The sequence below is a fragment of the Oncorhynchus mykiss genome, chromosome 19 (assembly GCF_057628025.1).
Source record: "Oncorhynchus mykiss isolate SJ-2025 chromosome 19, ASM5762802v1, whole genome shotgun sequence".
Classification (NCBI taxonomy): Eukaryota; Metazoa; Chordata; class Actinopteri; order Salmoniformes; family Salmonidae; genus Oncorhynchus; species Oncorhynchus mykiss.
The window spans coordinates 38,365,204-38,386,749 of record NC_143040.1 but is presented as its reverse complement, the minus strand read 5'-3'; the positions used below and the strand labels follow the sequence as shown (position 1 = coordinate 38,386,749).

The window sequence follows — 21,546 nt, the reverse complement described above, 5'->3', positions numbered from 1 at the left end:
AATAATGTCCTACCCCCCCCCCCTACTTTCATGGGGCTGAATCACCACCCCCAACCCTGGTGACTTGAGGGAGATGACAGAGACAGGCTTGGGGATGGGAATGGCATCGCGACACATGATGTTATAATGGTGTGTGTATGGGGACGGGGTTGGGGTGTGTGTCTCTTGAGTTGCTGCTTGTCATGCTCCAGTTGGCACAGTAAAAGACGACACATTTAGGAGGAGATGAACTGCACTTGGGCTGCTTGCCTGTTTCTCGTTCTAATCTTTCTGCTTGACTTGATGCAGTCAGTAGTCTGTTTCTGTTTCTGCCTGGCTTTCTGGCTGGGGGTGCTGCTGCAAGGCTGAGGCCTCCTCGTGGTCACAGCAATGCTTCTCATTAATGAGAGGGCGACCCAACCTAGACTAGCACCGGCCAGGACGGGACAACACAACACGCCAGGTAAAACTCTGCCGTTCTGCCCCCGGAGCAAGGCAGTTGATCCACTGTTCCCGGTGGACGCCGCACCTCTCTGATTCAGAGGGGTTAGGGGTTAAATGCGGAAGACACATATCCGATGAATGCATTCAGTTGTACAACTGACTAGGCACCCCCCTTTCCCTTTTCCCAAAGGCACGTTCAAGCCCCCCCCCCCCCCCCTCCCCCCCAGTTGATCTTAGCTCCGCCCATCCAAGCCAGCTCAGTACACAGATGTCACACAGACAGTAAAAGTTTCTAGAAACTTCGGTGCAGCTGCATTGTGGAACCCAATAAGAACACCCATGCTGTACGCCCAGTGCTCATAAACACACAACACACACGAGAAGTTAATATACACCCATGCTGTACGCCCAGTGCTCATAAACACACAACACACACGAGAAGTTAATATACACCCAGAAAGTTGGCTGCGTAGCCAAATGATTATTAATCCTTTAACTTATTACCAAACATCCGTCTTAGTCTACCCATCCCATAGCCCTCCATCCCCTCCGGTTTACCTTAACACACGCCTCACAGACCACTCACAACGGACTTCAGAGGGCAACTTCTTTCTGTTCGAAAAGAGAGAGAAAACAATATCACACAGCTGAAGTAAATATCCACCATTATTTTAGTCGGGAAGAACGATGCTTTAGACGCTGGTCATTTGTCATTTCCTTCAAGGGTATTTATCAGGCCAGGAGTGTGTGTGTGTGTGTGTGTGTGTGTGTGTGTGTGTGTGTGTGTGTGTGTGTGTTGCTTGTACAGCTATGGGACATCAGTGTCAACTCCACTGAGTGAAGTATTGAAGGAGGCTGAACTAGGTGCCAGGCAGGAACTGCAGTGGCAGCAGCAGTGTGTGTGTGTGTGTGTGTGTGTGTGTGTGCGTTTGTGTATTCAGCACCAGACCCTCCCTGGCTGCACATCCATCCCATAATCCATGGTGACGGCTGAGAGCAGTGACACCCACACTCTACTGCTGCCGTGGCGACAGGGCCAGGCCCAGGATGGATGGAAGCGTCAGACGTAATTGGAGCCCATTAAGCAAGACTCTGTGTCTAATGAATGATGCACGCATGCAAACACACACACACACACACACATGTACCCCCCACACAATCACATGCAGGAAGACAGCAAAACACACACACACACACACACACACACAAAGCTCAAGGAATGCCGCAGCAGCCTGCTCTGAAATGACCTTAGCTGGATCTAGCCGCAGAGATTCATTTCAGCATCCATTGATAGGAAAACGGTTCCACGTTTACATTAAAAGGTTTCTATCTTACCAAACCACACCACTCTAAATTACTTTGCCGATCGATAATACACATTTTCTTTTCAACATGGCTTTTCCCCTGAAAAACATGCAAGGTTCCAAAACGAAATCATCAGTTACCACAACTCCAATCTCCCCCAGAGCAGCGGGCGCTGCCATATAATTCCCCGGCCTTACCTAGAAAAACAAAGGAATCTATAATGTAGGATCATTGAGGTCCAAGGGAATTGGGTAAGGCAGTCGAGCCACACACACACACACACAACATATCAGATGAAAGAGAGCGACCAGAGATTCGTCTTTGTTTTATTAAAAAGAGCCTCGGATGGAACAAACAAACAAACAAACACACAAACACACCTCGGCAGCAGCCGGCTCAGCAGCACTGGTTTCAATATTTCAACAGAGAGCTTTAGCTGGAGGGGCAGAAGGACAAATGGAGCTTTCTCAGAAATCAATCCTAATTATCCTGGCTTCTGAGACCATCACGTGTAACAGGCCGACCAATCAGCCCTCAGGATAGAAAACAGATAGATACGCAATCTACCCAGTGGACTTCCCTAAGAGATGCAACGATCAACGCATCGCTTAGCTGTATATGCAGGTATTGAACTCTCTTCATCACTACCTCTAGACCAGAGGAAGGTACTAAAGAGGTCACATGCTAGTTACATCTCTATCCCTCTCTCCACCATTGTAATTCCGATTGGAATGTCAGGTGTCAAAACGGTTGATTATTTACTAGGTACCTCATAACCCGGATTAAGCCTACCTCCAAGACGACAAATCGCCTCAACCGTCTGGGAAATCAGCCCTAGACGTATCGCAGCATAGATAGACCTCTCCACTAGGGGCATCCTTAGTCTTTTTCTCCCAGCTTCTCCACATCCATGCGTTTCTAGACAGGCCAACGCTCCCAGACATGTTGCCAGGTCTAACACTCGGTAGTCTTCCCGGAGCCACAGCAGAACATTTGATTAGATCTTTAATCCAGATAAATAAACAACGTGTGTGTGTGTGTATTTATGTGTGCGTGTGTGTGTGCGTGTGTGTGTGTGTGTGTATTTATGTGTGTGTGTGTATTTATGTGTGTGTGTGTGTGTGTGTGTGTGTGTGTGTGTGTGTGTGTGTGTGTATTTATGTGTGTGTGAGAGAGAGAAAGACACCATGCTCTTACAGCTGGGGGGGGGGGGGGTTATTCATTCATTCATTCATTCTCCTACAATCCGAGCTCCTCAGCCTTAGTCTGTTTGCTTTATGATACCATACAAACTGTCCTGTTCTGTACTGTACCGCATACATCAAATGTCCTAGTTGTGCACGGATTGATTGTGGTTGTATTGCAGTGAGTAGAGGACTTGCGCTTATCAAGCCACCGTCGTGTGTCAGGGCATGTTGGATTACTTCCACGTTTTGTCTGTCTCGGCGAGCCCAGGTAAAGTATACTCCCATACTGGAGTCATCAAGTAGTGTCGTACTACTTTAATGGTTGAGAAAGTCACAGAAAGTAGAACGTCAGTGTAGAAAGTCGAGTCGTGCTGAAAGCAGAGTATTTATTACGAGACACTGTCCTGCACAGCAGTTACCAAATCCTCTGTAACTCTAGGCGGAGGCTCCTGAGTGTATTACCTTGACTCTCATTGGTCTTCAGTGATAGGAAATGGTGAGGACAGGGTCAGGTGACCCAGCTCCAGAAACACAGCTGGAATGTCCTCTGTGACATGAGCTGCAGCTGGAGATTAGCACCTTATATAACAGTGTGTGTGTGTGTGTATGTCTCTATCCATAAAGGCTTACAGTACATGTACAATGTATGGGCCACGGTGCCAAGTCTCCTATATAGTCCTGCAGTGTATCCCTCAGCTCAGAACTGAGCTGGTTATGCTGCAAACATGCACACACACACACACACACACACACACACCTCTTTTCCCTTTGGGGAGAAAGGCACAGATGGATGTTTCTGGATGGATGATCCTCCGGGAGGGGTCAAAAGCAGCAGGGAGAGAAACGTTGGCAGGCAGGGCTGTGTATGTGTCACTGTATGTGTCACTGCACCACCTCTCTCTCATCCCACCTCTGCTCTCCCGCTCTCCCCAACCTCACCTCTGTTCTCCCGCTCTCCCCAACATCACCTCTGCTCTCCTTCTCTCCCCAACATCACCTCTGCTCTCCCTCTCTCCCCAACCTCACCTCTGCTCTCCCTCTCTCCCCAACATCATCTCTGCTCTCCCTCTCCCCAACCTCACCTCTGCTCTCCCTCTCTCCCCAACCTCACCTCTGCTCTCCCTCTCTCCACAACCTCAACTCTGCTCTCCCTCTCTCCACAACCTCACCTCTGCTCTCCCTCTCTCCCCAACCTCACATCCTCTCCCCCCAACCTCACCTCACCCTCTCTCCCCAACATCACCTCTGCTCTCCCTCTCTCCCCCCAACATCACCTCTGCTCTCCCTCTCTCCCCAACCTCACCTCTGCTCTCCCTCTCTCCCCAACCTCACCTCTGCTCTCCCTCTCTCCCCAACATCACCTCTGCTCTCCCTCTCTCCCCAACCTCACCTCTGCTCTCCCTCTCTCCCCAACATCACCTCTGCTCTCCCTCTCTCCCCAACATCACCTCTGCTCTCCCTCTCTCCCCCCAACATCACCTCTGCTCTCCCTCTCTCCCCAACCTCACCTCTGCTCTCCCTCTCTCCCCAACCTCACCTCTGCTCTCCCTCCAACCTCACCTCTGCTCTCCCTCCAACCTCACCTCTGCTCTCCCTCCAACCTCACCTCTGCTCTCCCTCTCTCCCCAACCTCACCTCTGCTCTCCCTCTCTCCCCAACCTCACCTCTGCTCTCCCTCTCTCCCCAACATCACCTCTGCTCTCCATCTCTCCCCAACCTCATCTCTGCTCTCCATCTCTCCCCAACCTTACCTCTGCTCTCCCTCTCCCCAACCTCACCATCTCCCCCCAACCTCACCTCTGCTCTCCATCTCTCCCCAACCTCACCTCTGCTCTCCCTCTCTCCCCAACCTCACCTCTGCTCTCCCTCTCTCCCCAACCTCACCTCTCCCTCTCTCGCCAACCTCACCTCTCCCTCTCTCGCCAACCTCACCTCTCCCTCTCTCGCCAACCTCACCTCTGCTCTCCCTCTCCCCAACCTCACCTCTGCTCCCCCTCTCTCCCCAACCTCACCTCTGCTCTCCCTCTCTCCCCAACCTCACCTCTGCTCTCCCTCTCTCCCCAACCTCACCTCTACTCTCCCTCTCTCCCCAACCTCACCTCTGCTCTCCCTCTCTCCCCAACATCATCTCTGCTCTCCCTCTCTCCCCAACCTCGCCTCTGCTCTCCCTCTCTCCCCAACCTCACCTCTGCTCTCCCTCTCTCCCCAACCTCACCTCTGCTCTCCCTCTCCCCAACCTCACCTCTGCTCTCCATCTCTCCCCAACCTCACCTCTGCTCTCCCTCTCTCCCCAACCTCACCTCTCCCTCTCTCCCCAACCTCACCTCTCCCTCTCTCCCCAACCTCACCTCTCCCTCTCTCCCCAACCTCACCTCTGCTCCCCCTCTCTCCCCAACCTCACCTCTGCTCTCCCTCTCGCCAACCTCACCTCTGCTCTCCCTCTCCCCAACCTCACCTCTCCCTCTCTCCCCAACCTCACCTCTCCCTCTCTCCTCAACCTCACCTCTCCCTCTCTCCCCAACCTCACCTCTGCTCCCCCTCTCACCAACCTCACCTCTGCTCTCCCTCTCGCCAACCTCACCTCTGCTCTCCCTCTCCCCAACCTCACCTCTGCTCTCCCTCTCTCCCCAACCTCACCTCTGCTCTCCCTCTCTCCCCAACCTCACCTCTGCTCTCCCTCTCTCCCCAACCTCACCTCTGCTCTCCCTCTCTCCCCAACCTCACCTCTGCTCTCTCTCTCCCCAACCTTACCTCTGCTCTCCATCTCCCCCCAACCTCACCTCTGCTCTCCATCTCTCCCCAACATCACCTCTGCTCTCCATCTCTCCCCAACATCACCTCTGCCCACCCTCTCTCCCCAACCTCACCTCTGCCCACCCTCTCTCCCCAACCTCACCTCTGCTCTCCCTCTCTCCCCAACCTCACCTCTGCTCTCCCTCTCTCCCCAACCTCACCTCACCTCTGCTCCCCCCCTCTCCCCAACCTCACCTCTGCTCTCCCCCTCTCCCCAACCTCACCTCTGCTCTCCCCAACCTCACCTCTGCTCTCCCCAACCTCACCTCTGCTCTCCCCCTCTCCCCAACCTCACCTCTGCTCTCCCTCTCTCCCCAACCTCACCTCTGCCTCCACCTCTTCTCTGCCCCCACTCTTATGTTCTGTTCCTCTGAGGCTGGAGGGGAAAAGACTGACACTAGTCTCGCACCCTCTCACCCTTTTTATTCTGCCGAGAGGATATATGGGTGGTTTTACCTACCAAAGGGCCGAGGGAGAGGACAGAGGGAGTAAGGGGAGGAGGGATGTAGGTTTGAAGCAAAGGAAACATATCTCAGTTTGGGGAAGCGATCCCCTGTAGTGCGTGGCTGCCTGCCGATAGACAGAAAGAGACAGATGTACTTCTCTAAAAGGAGACGCGCACATTTCAAGTCAGGAAGCACGCTGTTCAAAGGAAAGAGGAAGCGCTAGAAGAAGTGCGTCATGTCAGAGAGAAAAGAGTACCCAACCACAAAGATAACGACTTATTACCAGCCAGTACAACTGACGACGTTCTCTGAAAGTTAAACTCACACCGTACACTAACACAAGTACATACACATGGACATAGTGCCTGCCTGCAATTTATTTTATTTCACAGTAACACTAACGTCACTAGTTACTGTACCACAGCCACAAAGTCATAATTATGGCTAAACCCTACCTATTTCTACAATTTATCTTCTTAAAAATCAGATTTTAAGCCTAACTATAACCTTAACCCTAACCGTCACCTTAAATTAAAACCCCACAAAACACGTTCACTCCCAATCCCACACTCTGTTGCCCTTTGCTCCCCAACCCAACCCAAGCACGCTGACAGAGCTAAGGAGAACCACACAACTGAGAATAAACCCTATAATGCATGTAATACAATACAAAGCAGAGCACTGGGCCTTTTTAATGCAGGAATATTTCCATTTTCTTCTGTTTCCGCTGACTAAAGAGAACGAGAACTCTGTGTCCCCCAAGAGGCCAGGAGGATGAGTACGACCAGAGATGAGAGCTGGAGCCTTTTACTAGAATCTGCATGCAGTACAGTTATAATAGACCTGTGAGTCTTCATGCAATATGATAATAGGTGAGTCTTCAGAGCCACTGGGACCCTTGTCTTCACCTCTGTAAAAGAGCATAGGGATTGTAAACACTAATTGCACACACGCATGCACGCACATGCAGTGTTTCCCCTAGGATTTTTTTCAGCCGTGGCTAAGGTAGTGGGGGGGGGGGTTGTATAACGACTATGAGAAGGTCACTTCTGGTGACTTTTTAATAGGGCATTCTACTTCAAAATGCATGAAAATAAAATGACGCTCTGCTGCTCCTCTCTCCTTTCACTGCGCTCTTGCTCTGCCCCAGGGGTGTCAAACTCATTTTGCCCTGCGGGCCGCATCCCCTCTTAAAATTGATTGTATTTCCTTGACGTGAAAATAAGCAAAAAAAATGTCCTCTCTCCATTGCTTTTGGCATTTTCGTTGCTCTCTGACTGTCTAGCTTTCGTTTCAATAACTGTTAGCAAGCTGCACTGAGCGAAGAGACTATGAATGTCGGTCCCTTCTAATTTCAACATAGTTTCGATTAAGTTTGAGTTATATTGAAAGTCGAATGAGATTTTGGTGTGTGTGTGGCGGCAACGATTTCATTGGCGGCAATGAATATAGGGGAAACACTAGCACACGCATGCGCAGGTGCACACACACACACACACACACACACACACACACACACACACACACACACACCTTTGCACGCATTTGAGGCACACTCACAGTTCACACACAGATAGAAAGCAGCTAATGTTACGGTCAACTCCAGCCATCTCTGTGAAGTTTGTTTTGTAAAGCGAAGGCCTAATTTGAATAGGACTTCCAATTCAATGAGATAAAGTGGCGCTCCCTAATTTAAAAACGGCAACACTTGTGGTTTGAGGACAGCTATGCCCTTGGGACTGAATGACACGGAGAGAGATGGGAGAGAGGGGGAGCGGTATGATATACTAAAAAGAAAATAGTCCGCTGATGCCAAGTGGCCTTTTACTTCGGGGACAAGGACTTGTTGAACATGTACTCTCCTTTAATAATACACTAAAAAGAAACCAATCCCATGTCACTTTTACCTATGGGAGCAGGGGCTTCCTTTATATATGCTCTAATACTGTACATCTGAACTCTGCAGCTCTGTGAGCTTCACTATAGACCTAGAGGATGGTAGCCAGTGCAAATCTCAGCCATCTATTATTAGTAACACTGTACTTGTACTTACATCTAAAACACGCAAATGAGAAATAGAAAGCAAGCAGCTCTGTCTCGTAGCCTGGAACAGATGCCTCGATTGTCTCATCAGCTCCAGAATATGCAGGAGAGTGGTAGATCGAGAGACGAATGCACGCACGCGCTTGCACACAAACACAAACACACACAGTGGGAGAGTGAGAGCACAAGCGTTGCCTGTCTACCATGCTAGATATCCCCTCTGGTGCCAATCTGCTAGCATAACAGTGTCATCCAATCCGAACTCATCTCTCTGTATGTCTAGTCCATCCATTATCTCAGCCGTGATGGCCAGTGGGAAAGTTCCTGTCTTTTTCCGTGGCTAAACCAACTAGGCTTGTAATTTATACATTTTATTGGTATTTATACATTTCAAATGCCTCTTCAAAGTTCAAATGCCTCTCCGGTGAAATAGTGATGCGTGACATATGCCTACTTTCATCACACTAACCAGTCCTCTAAAGTTAGCATCACTATTAGCAACATCTGCCTTGATAACAGCTGCTGCAGCCGCCGTCCCCGTTGTCACACTACTACAACACAAGCTAGCTAACGTTGCTAGCGTTAGCATGGGAAAGGTACAGCATTACATATTGTGCTCTCAGTAGTGAAGTGTTGTCATAAAAAAAATTAAAAGGTTGAAATGTCACTCCAAAATTCTGCTCTAATATTGTTGAATAGCAGAGACATTCTGTCCAGCTTCTGAAGGCCTAGCCAATGGCTGGCCGAGCTAGCTAGATTTTTGTACCTGGATAATTTTTTCTAGTCAGTATTAACCCTTCTCTTTACAAAAGAAACTGAAGAGATGAAAGCTGAAAAGAACTACAACTATGGTGAAAATGAAGTAAAAATTCAAATAAAATGTCATTTAAAAAATGCCTAGAAAAGGCCTAGAAAACCCTGACACCAGATACCCATCACGGTCAAAAACAGGTTATTTTTGTTAGTGGGTGTGGTTGTGTGTGTGTGGGGGGGGGTCTTAACGTGTGGGTGTGTGTATCTACTGTGCATCCAGAAAGTATTCAGACCGCTTAACTTTTTCCCCATTTTGTTACATTATAGCCTTATTCTAAAAGGGATTCAATAGTTTTTGTTCTTCATCAATACCCAATAATTACAAAGCAAAAACTGTTTAGAATATTTTACAAATGCAGAAAAAAGAAAACGGACATATTACATTTACAGAAGTATTTAGACCCTTTATTCAGTACTTTGTTGAAGCACCTTTGGCAGCGATGACAGCCACGAGTCTTTGGTATGACACTACAAGTTTGGCACACCTGTATTGCAGATCCACTCAAGCTCTGTCAGGTTGGATGGGGAGTGTTGCTGCACAGCTATTTTCAGGTCTCTCCACAGATGTTCCATCGGGTTCAAGCCCGGGCTCTGGCTGGGCCACTCAAGGACACATTCAGAAACTTGTCAGGACCTGCATTGTCTTGGCAGTGTGCTTAGAGTCATTGTCCTGTTGGAAGGTGAACCTTCACCACTGTCTGAGGTCCTGAGCACTCTGGAGCAGGTTTTCATCAAGGATCTCTCAGTAATTTGCTCCGTTCATCATTCCCTTGATCCTGACTAGTCTCCCATGATGGTGCTACCACCATGCTTCACTACAGGGATGAGCCAGGTTTCCTCCAGACGTGACACTTGGAATTCAGGCCAAATAGTTCAATCTTGGTGTCATCAGACCAGAGAATCTGGTTTCTCATGGTCTGAGAGTCCTTTAGGTGCCTTTTGGCAAACTCCAAGTGGGCTGTAATGTGCCTTTTACTGAAGAGGGGCTTCCATCTGGCCATTCTACCATAAAGGCCTGATTGGTGGAGTGCTGCAGAGATGGTTGTCCTTCTGAAAGGTTCTCCCATCTCCAGAGGAACTCTAGAGCTCTGACAGAGTAGCCATCGGGTTCTTGGTCACCTCCCTGACCAAGGCCCTTCTCCATCAATTGCTCAGTTTGGCCGGGTCGACCAGGTCTAGGAAAAGTCTTAGTGGTTCCAAACTTCTATTTAAGAACGATGTCCACTGTGTTCTTGGGAACCTTCAATGCTGCAGATATTTTTTAGTACCCTTCCCCAGATCTGTGCCTCAACACAATTCTGTCTCGGGGCTCTACGGACAATTCCTTTGACCTAAAGGCTTTTTGCTATGACATACTCTGTGGGATCTTATATAGACAGGTGTGTTCCTTTCCAAATCATGTCCAATCAATTGAATTTATCACAGGTGGACTCCAATCAAGTTGTAGAAACATCTCAAGGATGGTCAATGGAAACAGGATGCACTTGAGATCAATTTCAAGTCTCATAGCAAAGGGTCTGAATACTTATGTAAATCATGTATTTCTGTTTTTTATTTTTAATATATTTGCAAAAATGTCTAAAAACAGTTTTCACTTTGTCATTATGTGGTATTGTGTGTAGAGTGATGAGGAACATTTTTCTTGAATCCATTTGAAAGCAACGTTGTAACATCACAAAATGTGATAATAAGGGAATGGGTCCGAATACTTTCCGAATGCACTGTGTGTGTGTGTGTGTGTGTGTGTGTGTGTGTGTGTGTGTGTGTGTGTGTGTGTGTGCTGTGTATCAACAAGGGTTTTTGCGTGACAGATGGTTCTCATTGGCTTCTGGGCAGAGACTCAAGTAGCAACCCAGCGACTTGGAAACTCTCATTGGTTTGAAGGCAATTCCTCTCCTATTAAGAAGACAAGAGTGTTTTTGCCAGAGATGCTTTAGCTTAGCTGAGTGGAGAGCTGAGTGGAGCAGAGCTGTGGAAGCTGGCAGACAGACAAGTTCTCTCTGTGTGTGTGTGTGTGTGTGTGTGTGTGTGTGTGCGCGCGCCAGGGTAGAGGATCAGTGTGGGATCACAGTAAAGCCCTCATGGCCACACCATGCCACCACTGTGCCATCCACAACTCATCAGTACACTGCCCCCTGTGCCAGGAGACTGTCTCTCTCTCGCTCTCTCTCTCAGGGCGTCATCACTCTGTTACTTTCGAGGAGGATTTAAAACCTACAGTACACTCTGTTAAACCCTCCACTCTCTAATAGAGGTCGACCGATTATGATTTTTCAACGCCGATAACGATTATTGGAGGACCAAAAAAGCTGATACCGATTAATCGGCCAATTTTTAATTTATTTATTTGTAACAATGACAATTACAACAACACTGAATGAACACTTATTTTAATATAATACATCAATAAAATCAATTTAGCCTCAAATAAATAATGAAACGTGTTCAATTTGGTTTAAATAATGCAAAAACAAAGTGTTGGAGAAAGTAAAAGTGCAATATGTGCCATGTAAGAAAGCTAACGTTTAAGTTCCTTGCTCAGAACATGAGAACATATGAAAGCTGGTGGTTCCTTTTAACATGAGTCTTCAATATTCCCAGGTAAGAAGTTTTAGGTTGTAGTTATTATAGGAATTATAGGACTATTTCTCTCTATACTATTTGTATTTCATTTACATTTGACTATTGGATGTTCTTATAGGCACTTTAGTATTGCCAGTGTAACAGTATAGCGTCCGTCCCTCTCCTCGCCCCTACCTGGGCTGGAACCAGGAACACATCGACAACAGCCACCCTCGAAGCAGTGTTACCCATGCAGAGCAAATGAAACAACTACTCCAAGTCTCAGAGCGAGTGACGTTTGAAACGCTATTAGCGCGCACCCCACTAACTAGCTAGCCATTTCACATCAGTTACACCAGCCTAATCTCGGGAGTTGATAGGCTTGAAGTCATTAACAGCGCAATGCTTGAAGCATTGCGAAGAGCTGCTGGCAAAACACACGAAAGTGCTGTTTGAATGTCAGTCTGTCAGACTGCTCTAGACTTAATAATAACATAATAACACGCAGAAATATGAATCCTTAGGTCATTAATATGGTCGAATTCGGAAACTATTATTTTGAAAACAAAACGTTTATTCTTTCATTGAAATACAGAACCGTTACGTATTTTATCTAACGGATGGCATCCCTAAGTCTAAATATTGCTGTTACATTGCACAACCTTCAATGTTATGTCATAATTACGTAAAATTCTGGTAAATTAGTTCGCAATGAACCAGGCGGCCCAAACTGTTGCATAAACCCTGACTCTGCATGCAATGAACGCAAGAGAAGTGACACAATTTCACCTGGTTAATATTGCCTGGATTTATTTTAGCTAAATATGCAGGTTTAAAAATATATACTTCTGTGTATTGATTTTAAGAAAGGTATTGGTTTTTATGGTTAGGTACACATTGGAGCAACAACAGTCCTTTTTTGCGACTGCAAAAAAACGATTATATGCAACACGGGAAGCCAAGGTAGATAAACTAGTAATATCATCAACCATGTGTAGTTATAACTAGTGATTATGATTGATTGATTGTTTTTTATAAGATAGGTTTAATGTTAGCTAGCAACTTACCTTGGCTTCTTACTGCATTTGCGTAACAGTCAGGTGGCTAGAGCGTTGGACTAGTTAACCGTAAGGTTGCAAGACTGAGCTGATAAGGTAAAAATCTGTAGTTCTGCCCCTGAACAAGGTAGTTAATCCACCGTTCCGAGGCCGTCATTGAATTTAAGAATGTGTTCTGAACTGACTTACCAAGTTAAATAAAGGTGTAAAAAATATATATAATAATAATTTAAAAAAATTAAAATCGGCAAAATCGGAGTCCAAAAATACCGATTTCCGATTGTTATGAAAACTTGAAATCGGCCCAAATTAAATCGGCCATTCCGATTAATCGGTCGACCTCTACTCTAACCCTCTACTAACACCTCCTCTACACAGTCTGAGGCCGACAACACAAAACAACAAGTACAGTATTACTGCTAACAAAAGAGGAAATGTAAGAGACTATATACATCTTGGCACTGTATAGCACACGCCAACAACAATACATCTATAATATGTCGATACTCCTGAAGTGTTCAGGAGGACAGAAATTAAGGAACACCTCAGATTGTCCCAAAAACACGCTGAGGAGAGTAACAAATAGAGGGAAAGAAAGTCAATGATGAAGGAGGAGAGAGAAAGACAAAACCCAGAGAGAAGAGAGAAACCAAGTGAGTAATGGCGGAGGAATAGTACGACACCAGGAGTATCTGATGACCATCTGATCCAGTGATGAGGATTTCCATTTTACAGAAACATTTTACGGACAAGGTACTACGCAATGCAGGCAGGAGGCAGGCACGCACGCGGGGGTTGAAAATGAAAGTGCAGAGGCCTGTTTATTGACTTTCATGAATTCTATTTGATCTTGGCGTAGTTGAGTGTTTGTGTGTGAACTTGACGTAGATATGAGAGAGAAGGGGGGGGGGTGGGCTCTTGTTTGCTGCCTGTACTGAGGGTGGGCAGTGCAACTATGGTAAACAGAACAAGGAATGCAGGCGTTAGTTCAACAGCTGAGACGAACATGGCATCCAATTACTGGGCTTCTATCTATCTCTTTCTTTCCATCTCTCTCTCTCGCTCTCTCTCTCTCTCTCTCTCGACCAAAACCAACGCAGAGCATGTAGGCAGTCTGGGAGAAGAATAAATGAGGGGATCCATTCAGATAAAGAGCACCTCTGACTCCATGAACTCAGTTTTTTAATCCCAGTAAAAATCCCTGTCTTAGGTCAGTTAGGATCACCACTTTATTTTAAGAATGTGAAATGTCAGAATAATAGTAGAGAGAGTGATTTATTTCAGTATTTATTTCTTTCACCACATTCCCAGTGGGTCAGAAGTTTATATACACTCAATTAGTATTTGGTAGCATTGCCTTTAAAATGTTTAACTTGGGTCAAATGTTTTGGGTAGCCTTCCACAAGCTTCCCACAATAAGTTGAGTGAATTTTGGCCCATTCCTCCTGACAAAGCTGGTGTAACCGAGTCAGGTTTGTAGGCCTCCTTGCTCACACATGTTTTTTTTTCAGTTCTGCCCACAAATTTTCTATAGGACTGAGGTTAGGGCTTTGTGATACCACTCCAATAACTTGACTTTGTTGTCCTTAAGCCATTTTGCCACAATTTTGGAAGTATGCTTGGGGTCATTGTCCATTTGGAAGACCCATTTGCAACCAACCTTTAACTTGAGATGTTGCTTCAATATATCCACATAATTTTCACACCTCATGATGCCATCTATTTTGTGAAGTGCACCAGTCCCTCCTGCAGCAAAGCACCCCCACAACATGATGCTGCCGCCCCCGTGCTTCACAGTTGGGATGGTGTTCTTCGGCTTGCAAGCTTCCCCCTTTTTCCTCCAATGGTCATTATGGCCAAATAGTTATATTTTTGTTTCATCAGACCAGAGGACATTTCTCCAAAAAGTACGATCTTTGTCCCCGTGTGCAGTTGCAAACCGTAGTCTGGCTTTTTTATGGCGGTTTTGGAGCATTGGCTCCTTCCTTGCTGAGCGGCCTTTCAGGTTATGTCGATATAGGACTTGTTTAACTGTGGATATAGATACTTTTGTACCTGTTTCCTCCAGCATCTTCACAAGGTATTTTGCTGTTGTTCTGGGATTTACTGGCACTTTTCTCACCAAAGTATGTATGTGTTTATACTTGCGTACTATTGTTTGTACAGAGGAATGTGGTACCTTCATGCGTTTGGAAATTGCTCCCAAGGATGAACCAGACTTGCGGAGGTCTACAATTTTTTTCTGATGTCTTGGCTGATTTCTTTAGATTTTCCCATGATGTCAAGCAAAGAGGCACCGAGTTTGAAGGTAGGCCTTGAAATACATCCACAGGTACACCTCCAATTGACTCCAATTATTTCAATTAGACTATCAGAAGCTTCTTAAAGCAATGACATCATTTTCTGAATATTACCAAGCTGTTTAAAGGCGCAGTCAACTTAGTGTATGTAAACTTCTGACCCACTGGAATTGGGATACAGTGAATTATAAGTGAAATAATCTGTCTGTAAACAATTGTTGGAAATATGACTTGCATCATGCACAAAGTAGATGTCTTAACCGACTTGCCAAAACTATAGTTAGTTAATAAGTTAACAAGAAATGTGTGGAGTGGTTGAAAAACTAGTTTTAATGACTCCAACCTAAGTGCATGTAAACTTCTGACCCAGTCAACTACATGTATGACTGGGGGACGACGGGGGAACAGTATGAAAATAGTATGAAAATATATGAACTCACTATTACTGTAAGTCGCTCTGGATAAGATTTTAAAATGTTGTTGCAACAGTCATAGATAATACAAAAGCTAACTACAGCATCCATGCTTCTCACAAGCGCATTGTACAGTCTTAGGGTTTCATTCCACTGAACAGGGCCATTTCCATGGTCACAGAGTTGTGACGTTGCGATGTAGACATTTCTTCTAAAAGCACTGCAGTCCCCTCCCTCCCTTTCATTAGACAGACAGTTGAAGCCCTAATGTCACTGCTCTCCACCACAACCCTGAAATGCCATTTCCATGTTTTAAAATCCATTAAAATGCATATTGCCCACTACACTCAGCCCTCTCAATGGAGCCTTTGATCAACAACAATCAGCTGTGCAAATCACTCTCTCACTTAGCCGGGAATGCTGAAAACCACACACATCACAGGCTCTTTGACAAAAGCGTCGCAGAGCCCCTCTCCTCCTCCTCCTCCCCCTCAAACTCCTCCCTCCGTCCTCCTTTCCCTCCTCCTGCTTTCTCAGTTCAACTGCCTTACCTCCTTGGTGTGCCTCATGGGCCACCATATCACATGGATGTTTTCTGTCTACTGTCTTGTTTCCATCGGCAATGACTGGAACGATCCCAGTGGCGCTCAGTTCCTCGAAGGTCCCTATATGCTGTAACTATAAACCAGGAAACTGACAAACATCTCAGGTTACTTAAGGTAAAGCTCAGAGTTCTGAGGTCAATTTCTTGTCAGTATAGTGTTTTTTTTGTACTGGTCTTTTTAATGGGCTTTGTTTCAGACAAGCAACATGTGCTGCTGGGGATTTCAACTTGACTGCAATGGGGATCCGTTCTGCTGTTACACTCATTCCTTCGGGTCGTATTCATCACTAGGCGCCGAATGGAAGCAAACAAACTCAAAAAACAGGGAGGTACTACCTGGGCAATAAGAGATGCTGTTTTTTCTTTGTGGTTGCAAATTTATTTTTTCTTTATTTAACTAGGCAAGTCAGTTAAGAACAAATTCTTATTTACAATGACGGCCTAGGAACAATGGGTTAACTGCCTGTTCAGGGGCAGAACGACAGATTTGTACCTTGTCAGCTCGGGGGTTTTGAACTTGCAACCTTCCGGTTATTAGTCCAACGCTCTAACCACTAGGCTACCCTGCCGCTCTGCAAAGAGAAGACTGCATGTGATGTCAACATCAGATTATTGTATGCCTGGGAGTCATCACGATAACCCCTGTCTCTTATCTGTACGAGGATATCTATCTGTGTATAAAGGTAAACGTCATGATCCTGTTGCATAGTGCAGGGACACCAGAGAGGCCCACCAATGTGGAATAGACCTTAAATTGATGTCTGTGCCCAGTGGGGAGTCACTGAGAGTGTGGAAGTTGACCAGGTTCAACCCCTCCCTTCTCATTCCTTCTCCCTTCGTCTCTTTAGCCTCAACCAGCGCCACAACATGAACTGTCTGGCTGGCTACGACAATGTTAAGCAGACTACTGAAGATAAATTGCCTTACTATTAGCCTTAATCCTAATTAAGACCATGCCAATTCCATAATGAAGACTATAGTGGGGCTTTATGGTTATTAGGATTAAGACAGTAAAACACAAAGCCATCAAGACTCTGATCAGATAATCTGAGAGAACAGACATTCCTGTCCCCTGTATCCTGTGTCTCTGATTAGGAATGACTCCCGCCGACTCCTGTCCCCTGTATCCCGTGTCTCTGCTTAGGAACGACTCCTGTCCCCTGTATCCGGTGTCTCTGCTTAGGAACAACTCCTGTCCCCTGTATCCGGTGTCTCTGCTTAGGAACGACTCCTGTCCCCTGTATCCGGTGTCTCTGCTTAGGAACGACTCCTGTCCCCTGTATCCGGTTTCTCTGCTTAGGAACGACTCCTGTCCCCTGTATCCCGTGTCTCTGCTTAGGAACGACTCCTGTCCCCTGTATCCGGTTTCTCTGCTTAGGAACAACTCCTGTCCCCTGTATCCGGTTTCTCTGCTTAGGAACGACTCCTGTCCCCTGTATCCAGTTTCTCTGCTTAGGAACGACTCCTGTCCCCTGTCTCTGCTTAGGAACGACTCCTGTCCCCTGTATCCGGTGTCTCTGCTTAGGAACGACTCCTGTCCCCTGTATCCCGTGTCTCTGCTTAGGAACGACTCCTGTCCCCTGTATCCCGTGTCTCTGCTTAGGAACGACTCCTGTCCCCTGTATCCCATGTCTCTGCTTAGGAACGACTCCTGTCCCCTGTATCCGGTTTCTCTGCTTAGGAACGAGTCCTGTCCCCTGTATCCGGTGTCTCTGCTTAGGAACGACTCCTGTCCCCTGTATCCTGTGTCTCTGATTAGGAATGACTCCCGCCGACTCCTGTCTCCTGTATCCCGTGTCTCTGCTTAGGAACGACTCCTGTCCCCTGTATCCGGTTTCTCTGCTTAGGAACGACTCCTGTCCCCTGTATCCGGTGTCTCTGCTTAGAAACGACTCCTGACCCCTGTATCCGGTTTCTCTGCTTAGGAACGACTCCTGTCCCCGGTGTCTCTGCTTAGGAACGACTCCTGTCCCCTGTATCCAGTGTCTCTGCTTAGAAACGACTCCTGTCCCCTGTATCCAGTGTCTCTGCTTAGGAACGACTCCTGACCCCTGTATCCAGTGTCTCTGCTTAGAAACGACTCCTGTCCCCTGTATCCAGTGTCTCTGCTTAGAAACGACTCCTGACCCCTGTATCCGGTTTCTCTGCTTAGGAACGACTCCTGTCCCCGGTGTCTCTGCTTAGGAACGACTCCTGTCCCCTGTATCCAGTGTCTCTGCTTAGAAACGACTCCTGTCCCCTGTATCCAGTGTCTCTGCTTCTGAACGACTCCTGACCCCTGTATCCAGTGTCTCTGCTTAGGAGCGACTCCTGTCCCCTGTATCCCGTGTCTCTGCTTAGGAACGACTCCTGACCCCTGTATCCCGTGTCTCTGCTTAGGAACGACTCCTGTCCCCTGTATCCGGTGTCTCTGCTTAGGAACGACTCCTGTCCCCAGTGTCTCTGCTTAGGAACGACTCCTGTCCCCTGTATCCCGTGTCTCTGCTTAGGAACGACTCCTGTCCCCTGTATCCGGTGTCTCTGCTTAGGAACGACTCCTGTCCCCTGTATCCAGTGTCTCTGCTTAGGAACGACTCCTGACCCCTGTATCCGGTTTCTCTGCTTAGGAACGACTCCTGTCCCCGGTGTCCAGTGTCTCTGCTTAGGAACGACTCCTGACCCCTGTATCCAGTGTCTCTGCTTAGAAACGACTCCTGTCCCCTGTATCCAGTGTCTCTGCTTAGAAACGACTCCTGACCCCTGTATCCGGTTTCTCTGCTTAGGAACGACTCCTGTCCCCGGTGTCTCTGCTTAGGAACGACTCCTGTCCCCTGTATCCAGTGTCTCTGCTTAGAAACGACTCCTGTCCCCTGTATCCGGTTTCTCTGCTTAGGAACAACTCCTGTCCCCTGTATCCGGTTTCTCTGCTTAGGAACGACTCCTGTCCCCTGTATCCAGTTTCTCTGCTTAGGAACGACTCCTGTCCCCTGTCTCTGCTTAGGAACGACTCCTGTCCCCTGTATCCGGTGTCTCTGCTTAGGAACGACTCCTGTCCCCTGTATCCCGTGTCTCTGCTTAGGAACGACTCCTGTCCCCTGTATCCCGTGTCTCTGCTTAGGAACGACTCCTGTCCCCTGTATCCCATGTCTCTGCTTAGGAACGACTCCTGTCCCCTGTATCCGGTTTCTCTGCTTAGGAACGAGTCCTGTCCCCTGTATCCGGTGTCTCTGCTTAGGAACGACTCCTGTCCCCTGTATCCTGTTTCTCTGATTAGGAATGACTCCCGCCGACTCCTGTCTCCTGTATCCCGTGTCTCTGCTTAGGAACGACTCCTGTCCCCTGTATCCGGTTTCTCTGCTTAGGAACGACTCCTGTCCCCTGTATCCGGTGTCTCTGCTTAGAAACGACTCCTGTCCCCTGTATCCAGTGTCTCTGCTTAGGAACGACTCCTGACCCCTGTATCCGGTTTCTCTGCTTAGGAACGACTCCTGTCCCCGGTGTCTCTGCTTAGGAACGACTCCTGTCCCCTTTATCCAGTGTCTCTGCTTAGAAACGACTCCTGTCCCCTGTATCCAGTGTCTCTGCTTAGGAACGACTCCTGACCCCTGTATCCAGTGTCTCTGCTTAGAAACGACTCCTGTCCCCTGTATCCAGTGTCTCTGCTTAGAAACGACTCCTGACCCCTGTATCCGGTTTCTCTGCTTAGGAACGACTCCTGTCCCAGGTGTCTCTGCTTAGGAACGACTCCTGTCCCCTGTATCCAGTGTCTCTGCTTAGAAACGACTCCTGTCCCCTGTATCCAGTGTCTCTGCTTCGGAACGACTCCTGACCCCTGTATCCAGTGTCTCTGCTTAGGAACGACTCCTGTCCCCTGTATCCCGTGTCTCTGCTTAGGAACGACTCCTGACCCCTGTATCCCGTGTCTCTGCTTAGGAACGACTCCTGTCCCCTGTATCCGGTGTCTCTGCTTAGGAACGACTCCTGTCCCCTGTATCCAGTTTCTCTGCTTAGGAACGACTCCTGTCCCCTGTATCCCGTGTCTCTGCTTAGGAACGACTCCTGTCCCCTGTATCCCGTGTCTCTGCTTAGGAACGACTCCTGTCCCCTGTATCCCGTGTCTCTGCTTAGGAACGACTCCTGTCCCCTGTATCCCGTGTCTCTACTTAGGAACGACTCCTGTCCCCTGTATCCCGTGTCTCTGCTTAGGAACGACTCCTGTCCCTGTATCCGGTTTCTCTGCTTAGGAACGAGTCCTGTCCCCTGTATCCGGTGTCTCTGCTTAGGAACGACTCCTGTCCCCTGTATCCTGTGTCTCTGATTAGGAATGACTCCCGCCGACTCCTGTCTCCTGTATCCCGTGTCTCTGCTTAGGAACGACTCCTGTCTCCTGTATCCCGTGTCTCTGCTTAGGAACGACTCCTGTCCCCTGTATCCGGTGTCTCTGCTTAGAAACGACTCCTGTCCCCTGTATCCAGTGTCTCTGCTTAGGAACGACTCCTGACCCCTGTATCCGGTTTCTCTGCTTAGGAACGACTCCTGTCCCCAGTGTCTCTGCTTAGGAACGACTCCTGTCCCCTGTATCCAGTGTCTCTGCTTAGAAACGACTCCTGTCCCCTGTATCCAGTGTCTCTGCTTAGAAATGACTCCTGTCCCCTGTATCCAGTTTCTCTGCTTAGGAACGACTCCTGACCCCTGTATCCCGTGTCTCTGCTTAGGAACGACTCCTGTCCCCTGTATCCCGTGTCTCTGCTTAGGAACGACTCCTGACCCCTGTATCCCGTGTCTCTGCTTAGCAATGACTCTTGTCCCCTGTATCCGGTGTCTCTGCTTAGGAACGACTCCTGTCCCCCGTGTCTCTGCTTAGGAACGACTCCTGTCCCCTGTATCCCGTGTCTCTGCTTAGGAACGACTCCTGACCCCTGTATCCCGTGTCTCTGCTTAGGAACGACTCCTGTCCCCTGTATCCCGTGTCTCTGCTTAGGAACGACTCCTGTCCCCTGTATCCCGTGTCTCTGCTTAGGAACGACTCCTGTCCCCTGTATCCCGTGTCTCTGCTTAGGAACGACTCCTGTCCCCTGTATCCAGTTTCTCTGCTTAGGAACGACTCCTGTCCCCTGTATCCCGTGTCTCTGCTTAGGAACGACTCCTGTCCCCCGTATCCCGTGTCTCTGCTTAGGAACGACTCCTGTCCCCCGTGTCTCTGCTTAGGAACGACTCCTGTCCCCTGTATCCCGTGTCTCTGATTAGGAACGACTCCTGTCCCCTGTAATAATAATAATTAGGTGGGTCCTTATATTTCTCCTATTTCATACATAGTGTGTATAATACGCATGTGTGAATTGGAAATGTGTTTTTTGCATATCCCAACTCCCCCTGAGACACCCTCGGTATGTGTGTGTGTTTTTGGTTTTATTATCATTAGTCAGAAAATTCTGACAAGTGGGGTCATTTCAAAAAGGCTATTTTAGGGGTTAGGGGTTAAATTTAGGGTCAGGGTTTTGGGGTTAAGGTTAGGGAAAATAAGGTTTTGAATGGGAATCAATCAGTTTGGTCCACACAAGAATAGTAAAACAAACATATGTGTGTGTGTCCTATATCTTCTCTCCTAGGAGCAGCATGT

General features: G+C 47.7%; 1 protein-coding gene across 4 annotated transcripts in view; it reads right to left on the bottom strand.

Annotated features, from left to right (window-relative positions):
- LOC110498325 (alpha-(1,6)-fucosyltransferase) overlaps window positions 1–21,546 on the bottom strand; it is a 119,772-nt gene that overhangs the window by 73,456 nt on the left and 24,770 nt on the right. For 2 of the 4 annotated variants that reach the window (XM_036954611.2, XM_036954610.2), the window contains exon 2: window positions 982–1,035. The exons of the other annotated variants lie outside the window; for them this stretch is intronic. The gene's annotated coding sequence lies outside the window, so the exon portion shown is untranslated. The remainder of the gene's footprint in view (window positions 1–981; window positions 1,036–21,546) is intronic. 4 annotated transcript variants of the gene reach the window in all.